Genomic DNA, 8,116 nt, shown 5'->3' with positions numbered 1-8,116 from the left:
TTTTGACTTTAAACAAGTAAGAAATGAGTATTGCACTAACTTGAATTGGAAGGCTCCCCTAGCCTTTCTCCTCTGCTTATTGGATTATCTTCTAATTCTCTCCTCTCCAAAATTGTAGCATGAAATAAATATTCATATTAACTCCATGCTACACATTAAACATACACATACTATCATAAGGATGTAAATTTAAGCATTAGAATGTAGTAGTATTCATGCTTTTTCCTTAATTTCACCATGAGTGATCAATTATCATTTGTCCTTAATTTAGGCATGAACTACTTCATTTATAATACTTAATCTCATCCTAGAATCATAAAAGAAACAACTAAAATAATGGGACTTAATAATATATCAAAAGTATGCTCAATTCATTATTAATGAATAGAATACAACATTTTAATCACATGAGTAGCCTGCATTCCTTTGGCTATAACTTTAGTTTCTTAAATCCATTTATCCTAAATTTTAACAGCATCTTCCTCACATCTCAGGCTACCTTCATATAAATTTCATGAATTTCAAATCTCATTTGCATAGCCAAATAGCTCAATGGCAGTACCTTAATCTCAGTCTGATTTTTAGTGAGCAACCTATATAAACCTAGCTATAACTTTATTTCCTTTTCTCCATTGTACTTGCCCTTTTACCACAACCTTTCCAACATTCTAACATATGTTTCTATAAAATTTCATAATTTTTGGAGTTCATTTATCTATTTAACTAAGTCAATCTTACTGATTGAATTTCAAGATGCTCAAATGTAATAACTTAAGCAATACTTTACCTCCTTAAGCATTCTTAACTTACCTTCACCACTAATTTATGAATAATAACTCTTCTAACACTTAATTAATATAATTAACTTTCATATAACAGAATTTCTAATCCATAGAAGATCAATCAAATGGTTAAAATTACCCAATTTGGTCAACTATGCAATCATGACATCAAACTCATGCTTAACCATCCTTAATCACCTTAAAAGCACTTATAATCACATCATCTCCCCCAAATCAGTAGCAATAAGCAAGCACCTCATATCATAGTTTATGAAAATTAAAAATAAAACCATGGAAAGGAAAAAATGAAGAGAAGATAATTAACCTTTTCTTAGGAATCACTTGAAAATTTTTAAGCTTTCATGCACTTTTAGCTTGTCCTTAAGAGTTTCTCTCTCTTTTCATGGAGCTTCGACCATTAGCAAAAAATGAGCAAGAGATGCCTTATGAATCATCATAAATAGGTGACAATCAAAACCTTTCATGGTAATTCCTCCTATGTCCTTTAGTTGCCGTTTTGCACCTTAATCCTTCATTTGTTTCTCTTTTCATACAATTGCACATAAATATTTTTGATTTCTTTAGTTTAGGCCCAATTAAACCCTAATCATATATCTTAGGTGTTTAATTATTAATCTATTAAATGATAAATCAAGGTGCTAGCTTAAGGAGCTTCACATGCTAATTTCTCATCGTCCAAGCTCAAGTACATTTAACCTTCTTTCTATTTGATTCTCATAATATAACTTAACTTTAATTTGCATTTATAACTTCCAATTAATAGTTTTATATATTAAAATTAAAATTAATAATTTTACATATTAAAATTAAAATAATCTCAATTATTCTAGCTATCTGGATAATGTAATTAACAAGATAACTAGAATTTCTAAAACTATTAAATCGAAGATATTACACAAATAATAAGAATTATGCTCTCTATATCCTCTCTACTTTTTTTTTTCTTTATATTTTCTCTTTTTTCTATTATTTATAACAAAAATAATTGTTGTTTTATTTTATACTTTACTATTCTAGCTTGAAATTTTTGAATTTAAGTCTAAAGTGTACATTGGAAGGGTTGGTTAGCATGTTAGCTGTATAATCGATGAACCAGCGTTTGATTCCAAATCATTGTTGTTTTATTTTTTTCATCTATTTTGCATGATACCCACGTGTCAATCATGTAAATTTGGTTTGTTGAATGATGGACACGTCCTTAGCTAAAGCAATAAACGAACAGTTTCATTTTTTTTTTTTTTCTCTCTTTTACTTTATTTTCTCTCTTTTTGTCTAACACTCCTTTTTTCTCTTGGTCATGGGTATACGATTTAGCTAGCTTTGTTTGGAAAAGATGAAGCTAGAAATGATGCTTACCATGGCAGCTGTGGATTTCGGCGAGTTCGCACGCTTTCAGCAGACTTAGGCATTAAGGTTAGTTTCGGTTGTTAGACTATCAAACCTGCAAAAAGTAATGTTTACTAAAGTATTGAAAATTGAATTCATGGACTCTTTAATTTTTATTTCCTGGGTTAGTGGGTTGAAGTTTTTGATTTTGGTCTTTTTGGTTTGTTTGTGAGAAAGCAAAAGAAAAAGGGACGTTGAATTAGAGCTTTCAAAGAAATACTAATTCTAATTAGAAGTCAACAATGTAGGCGTGTAGTTAATTTAAACAAGAAAACAAACACTTTGTATAGTATTTCTTTGAAAGCTCTAATTCAAGAAAAACGTCACCTTTTTCTTTTCTCTGGAAAAAACAGGGTAAGTAGTTTCTGAATTCTCTAATTATGGACTTAATTATGGACTGTAGTTAAAAAGAGGAAAGGTTTGAATAGGAATTAGAAGAGCTGCACAGTTCAGTAGCATAGAATGAGAAGCATTAGGTGAAGATATGTTTGAATGAGATAAATAGAGGAGGATTCTGGCAATAGGTAATAGATTTAAAATAGAATTTTGTGGAGATATTAGGACATATTTATGGAATTTGAAAATTAATTTTGTGGGTGCAGATTAGAGTTACTTGGGATAGCTTTTGAAAAATTATCTTTCTGTTTAGACTATTAGATATATACATTGATTACCGAAAAAAGAAATAATTTTTTATTTTACTTTGCGAAAAAAATATTCGTTTTGAGAAATGCTAAATGACAAAAGATGGGAACTTATTTTTCTATTTGTAGAAGTTATTGGTAAGTAACCTGGAATTTGATTTATTCTTTGTAGTTCATGATATATATATATATATATATATATATATTGAAATACCCCGAATTTTTATTTTCGAAACCTTTGAATTTTTATTAAATCAAAAATCGGAAATTTTGACCATGTGGGCTGTACATGTAATACAATCTCAATTCGAGCCCAAATTTTTAAGCTGGGCCCAAACCCAAAATATATTATCGAAGTTTTCGATTTAAGAACACTTAAAATTTTCGATGAAATAAAATAGAACTCCAGCTACAAATTGATTACGAATGTATGTATATGTATGTAAATACTATATAAATTAAATATCTTAAAAAATCAAGGAAATATTACCGAACCTAACTAAAATAAATCGAACCGGACCCAGAAATCAAATTGATTTTTAGAAAACCACACGAATTACCTGAAAACCAAATGAAAAACCTGCAAACCGAGAAAAATCGAGCCAAATCGTTGAATCAGACCAAACCGATTCGAATCGAATCGGAATGATCTAGAAACCAACTTAATTTCTTCTTTTCTTCCTCTCTTCTTCTTCTTCTAGGGGCACAACAGCCTCCTCCTCCTCCCTTTCCTTCTCATTTCCGGCCACTGCTTGACGAGAGCGAGGTGGCGATCGCCTTCCCTGGAGCCTCTGGTCCATTTTCCGACCTCCTTCCCCGCTAGCAGAGCCTCCAGTGGCGTGAACGAGACTATCCCCATCGACAGTTCTCGTTCTTCGATCTTCGGCGATACCAGGCAATTCTGGCAACGTGAAGCTTCAAGGTGAGCTCCGATTGATTCCTCCGTCTTGTGTGAACAATTTCCATCCAAGAAACGACAGTTTTGGTGGAAGGAACTAGAACCACCATGAACGTCGGTGAGGGGCGGCTATCAAGCTCGTTTCGACCAACTAGAGGATTGATCTCACTAAACTAACGCCGGAAATGGAATCCTTGGTGAATTTCGAGTCGAATGGTATGATCGTGACGAATTTCTGGGCATTATTGATCTTCCGGCCACCGTAGACGGTGGCGGCGGCGGCGTTCCAGTGACCGGCTAGTGAGCCTCTGGCGAGGCACCAAGGGATAGAATTTTCCTCTCTTCGCGAGGATTGTGGAATCGTCGCCCAAATTTCAATTGGTACGTTCTAAGACCAATTTCCTATTTTCGGTAGAAATTCTAAACTTAGTAATTATTAGTTAATTAAATTGAATTTGAATGAATTAATTCATATATTATATATGAACTAGGTGGAGAAGGACTCATTTATTTTGACGAACAACAACTATTTTGAATAATTGAGGACATTTAGATAAACTAATCATAGGAATTGCTATATATTTAAGGGCGAGTTGAATTACTTAGTAGATATATTCATTAAATTTTAGTTTAATTGAAGCATTTGTTCTTAGTGGCTAAATTAAAATTTGATAAAGGTATAAATATGTGATTGTCACCTTTAAGTAAGGATGAAGAAATGAAGGTTTGATAAAGAGTTCTCTAATATTTAAAGGCTAGGTAACTATCAAATGAGGATGGCTGAATTTAACTTATTGATACAAGTTTTGTTTATAAATTGTACATTTATTTGATAATTAGTTAGAGAACAATTAATAATATCGTTGGAACATGCTTGGAGGTTATTATAATTTGTAAATTAATTGGTGCATGTTGACATGGTTGTTTTGAAAGGAGGATGGGAATAAAGCTGATTGATTGTCCGACGGATGGCCTGTGTGTATTAATTGATAAATATATAATAATATTGTGTTATCTAAACAGGTGGATAGTCCAATTTTTAGGGGAAATGCTGCCAAAATTTCAGTAGAACCTAGGCCACACATAATTAATTAGTTTATTTAGATTAATTCTATAACTTGATATATAATAAATAAAGTGCTCTAATTATTTTATTATTATCATTATTATTCATTTAATTATTCAATTATTTATTTATTTCATCGTTGTTGTTTATTGTTAATTTTATTTATTTATTTATTTATTTGCATTTGAGTATGGATGTCTAATTGTGCATTGCATTACGATGTTTAATTAATTAATATGCTTGCATTTAATTGCTATATTTTATTAATTGTGTTGTGATAATGCTATGCTTTGTTTATGTGGAATTGGGATGAAGTGGGTCACCATGGGTTTGTGAGACCGTTACCGTTATATGGATCCTAATTATGATTACCGTTAGCCGGGTAAATGGGAGATCGGCGCTCCCGTCTGCACCTACCGTTATGATCTGTATGATATGGAAAACCACAGGTTGGTTTCTTTATTGGGCGCACCTGATAATCTAGATTTGATCGCAGCCCGTAGGGTGGTCTCTTGTTGTGAGCGCCTGATGATCTAGATTTGATGGAGATGACCAGGTTGCCTTCTGTTGGTATGGAAAAGAAAAGAGAGAATGGAAAAATAATGAGAGGGCTGGTCAAGTGAGGATTAGATCGGTCAACCAGAATGGGGGATCGGCTCCCTGGTGCACACGTGAGAGGATGGGCCATGTGGGAGGACGGCTCATCAGGGGTTTCGGTGACGCCACAGACCAATTTCCACGTGATGTAATTATTTGAAGATGTTAATAATTGTGAGTGCTGGTGATACGCCATTTGTGTGACTGGCTGCGTGAGCATATAACTAGTCGGATGACTAGATTGATATATTTATACATTTGTGTGAATGCGTGTGTTATGCAATAAGTATTACTTCTTAGAAGGCTCAAATATCTTGTTTAATTTTTCAGGAAGTAAGTTTCTCTTTAATTCGGTTAAGTTATGTTCCTTCGCTGCAGGGCCAGAAGAAAATTTTCCTAGTTCTATAATTATTTTACTATGTAATTATATGTATAAAAAGCTATATATACCAAATAGTTAGTGACTCCGCAGTTGTAGGATTTACGTACATTTAGTCGTGTATTAACATAGACGAAATAATTCTGTAAAGCCATATTAGAGATGTGATGTATTGTAAATCGAGCCCGAACTGTGGAATGTTGTAGAAGATAAACTTGGGCTGAGATATAATAAAATCTTAAGGTTTATTTTTCATAGTCATATGGGCTGAATGTTGAAATTTATATTGAGATAATAGATTCTAGTGTTTTAGGCTCACTACGGGCCTCGAGGGTCTTAAGCTTACCTAGGCCCTAGTGCCGGTTCGACCCACGGAAACGGGTCGTGACATATATATATATAATAGTTATATTATATTTTACCTTTATGTTGGTTGAAAATTTCAACCATGCTTTTTCATTATAGTGTCTTGTAATAGGAAAATATTTGGTTACAATTAGTCTTTGCAGAGAATTGTTAATACCATGCACTGAAATGCAATTTTACTTTTCATTTACTCAATTTATGCACCACCATTAAAAAACATGTATTACTCTTGCTGGATTTTTAATTGCAAAAATTAAAAAAAGTGCAATTTAGAAAAGAAAGATTTCAATATTTAATTAGTAGAGGAGATTTATATTTTCAGAAAAATTCAATTTTAGAATATGAATTCCATTATTATATTTTTTTTAAAGGGTCAAAAACTAATATTTAGAAAAAAATATTTAAAGACAGAGAATAACATTGATAACTTTAATTATAATATTTAGTTATATGTAACCTTTTAGCTTTTGATGACGCTCATTGTTTTGATTCTCAACAGAAAACTTTGGATTCGAAATCCAACAAGAAAGTGATTTAGCTCAATAATATTGGTTAGTTGCAAAAGAGGGAATCATGCATAAATATAGTTGTCACAAAACATTTTCAAGAAATTAAGAAAGAGAGACTATTAAGTTGTCTATTTGCATATATTTTTGTGCGTTTCTTATCAAAATAGAGTTCTCCATACATCTCATTATAGGCATCAGTTTTGCTTGAGAATTGCCGAATAGGAGACCATTAAGTTCTTTAATTGTTATCTTGAATTTGTTTATGTTTGTTGATCTTATGTTGACATGATTCTCATGTTTTCACTTAGTTTGAGAAATTATTACATTAAATGATCTTTGCCTTCTTAGAATAGTACTATGCATAAACTAAATGTGATGCAGTTAGAGCCTTTGGTTGGGTGTTTAAACCTGATGGAAGCATTGCATATGATATTATATTTATCAGACTAAGGGAATGTTTACTACTTTATCTCTTCTTTCTTTCAATATATGCAATGACTACTATAGGTGTTTATATGTAATAATAATTTTAAGTAAAATTATTGAAATATTATTATGGATTAAGTTTTGTTTAAGCTAAAATTAGATTGAGATTTTGTTTTTTTTTTTTTATTTTTTTTAACGGAATGTGTCTTTATTAAGGATAGTTGGTCATATTCTTACATTATTTTATACTATTTCCTTTAGGTTTGGTCCCAAAAATTATAGGTGAAAATTATTGTTGTAGCAATGTTTTTGTTTTACTATTTATTGTTATTCTTATCATAAAGTGTGGATCAGATGTGTACAAGTCCATATGCTTCCAATTGATAGATCTCAATCAAAATTATGTCTCAACAAATAAACATTTGGCACCTCATTACTAGTAGGCTAAACAAAGTTTGATTGGTCAAATGGTAGCTTTATCATATCCATTAACCCCTAAATTTATGTTGTACATATTCATGTGTTTTGGTTGATGTTGTGATCCAAAGTTTGATAATCATTTGAGAAACATACCAAATGAAATATAATTTGTTTATGATTGAAGATAGTTTGTCTCAAGAACAATAGGTAGGCACAAAAAAAAAAAAAAAAAAAAAAAAAAAAAAAAAAAAAAAAAACAAACAAATTTTGCATTAAGAATTTCCTTTTTCTTTTTTGTAGTGCAATTTAAAAAAATAAATTTTCCATTTATACATGTAAAGTAGGATTCTGTTTATGCTTAATACAATTCCATCCATTCCTAAGAAGCTTTTCAGCCAAGCTCCACTTAAACCCATATCTCAAAGTATTGTCACAAGTTTGGCATAGGGTTGTTACAATAAATTTTTATAACTTATGATATTGTTTACATCAACTTCTTTTTAACGTCAGTGTTTCATATTTTATCATAATTAGTTCAATAAATTTTTATATCTTTCGTTTTTTTTTAGGTGGTTGGCTTGGATACCTTGCAGGCTTGGTAACTTTTATTGGTATATATAAT

General features: G+C 31.3%; 1 long non-coding RNA gene across 2 annotated transcripts; it reads left to right on the top strand.

Annotated features, from left to right (window-relative positions):
* Window positions 1-2,060: 2,060 nt before the first annotated feature.
* Window positions 2,061-6,034, top strand: LOC149494274 (uncharacterized). Of its 2 annotated transcripts, none has more exons than XR_016322009.1 (2): window positions 2,061-2,216; window positions 5,773-6,034. It is a non-coding gene; the product is annotated as an uncharacterized LOC149494274 (long non-coding RNA). The 2 variants fall into 2 exon arrangements; XR_016322010.1 differs by having other exon boundaries at window positions 5,725-6,034.
* The last annotated feature ends 2,082 nt before the right edge of the window (window positions 6,035-8,116 follow it).

The sequence above is a fragment of the Jatropha curcas genome, chromosome 8 (assembly GCF_041381405.1).
Source record: "Jatropha curcas cultivar XTBG-Jc1 chromosome 8, XTBG_Jcur_1.0, whole genome shotgun sequence".
NCBI lineage: Eukaryota > Viridiplantae > Streptophyta > Magnoliopsida > Malpighiales > Euphorbiaceae > Jatropha > Jatropha curcas.
Note: the sequence above shows the minus strand (reverse complement) of the source record. Positions and strands in the feature narration are given on the sequence as shown.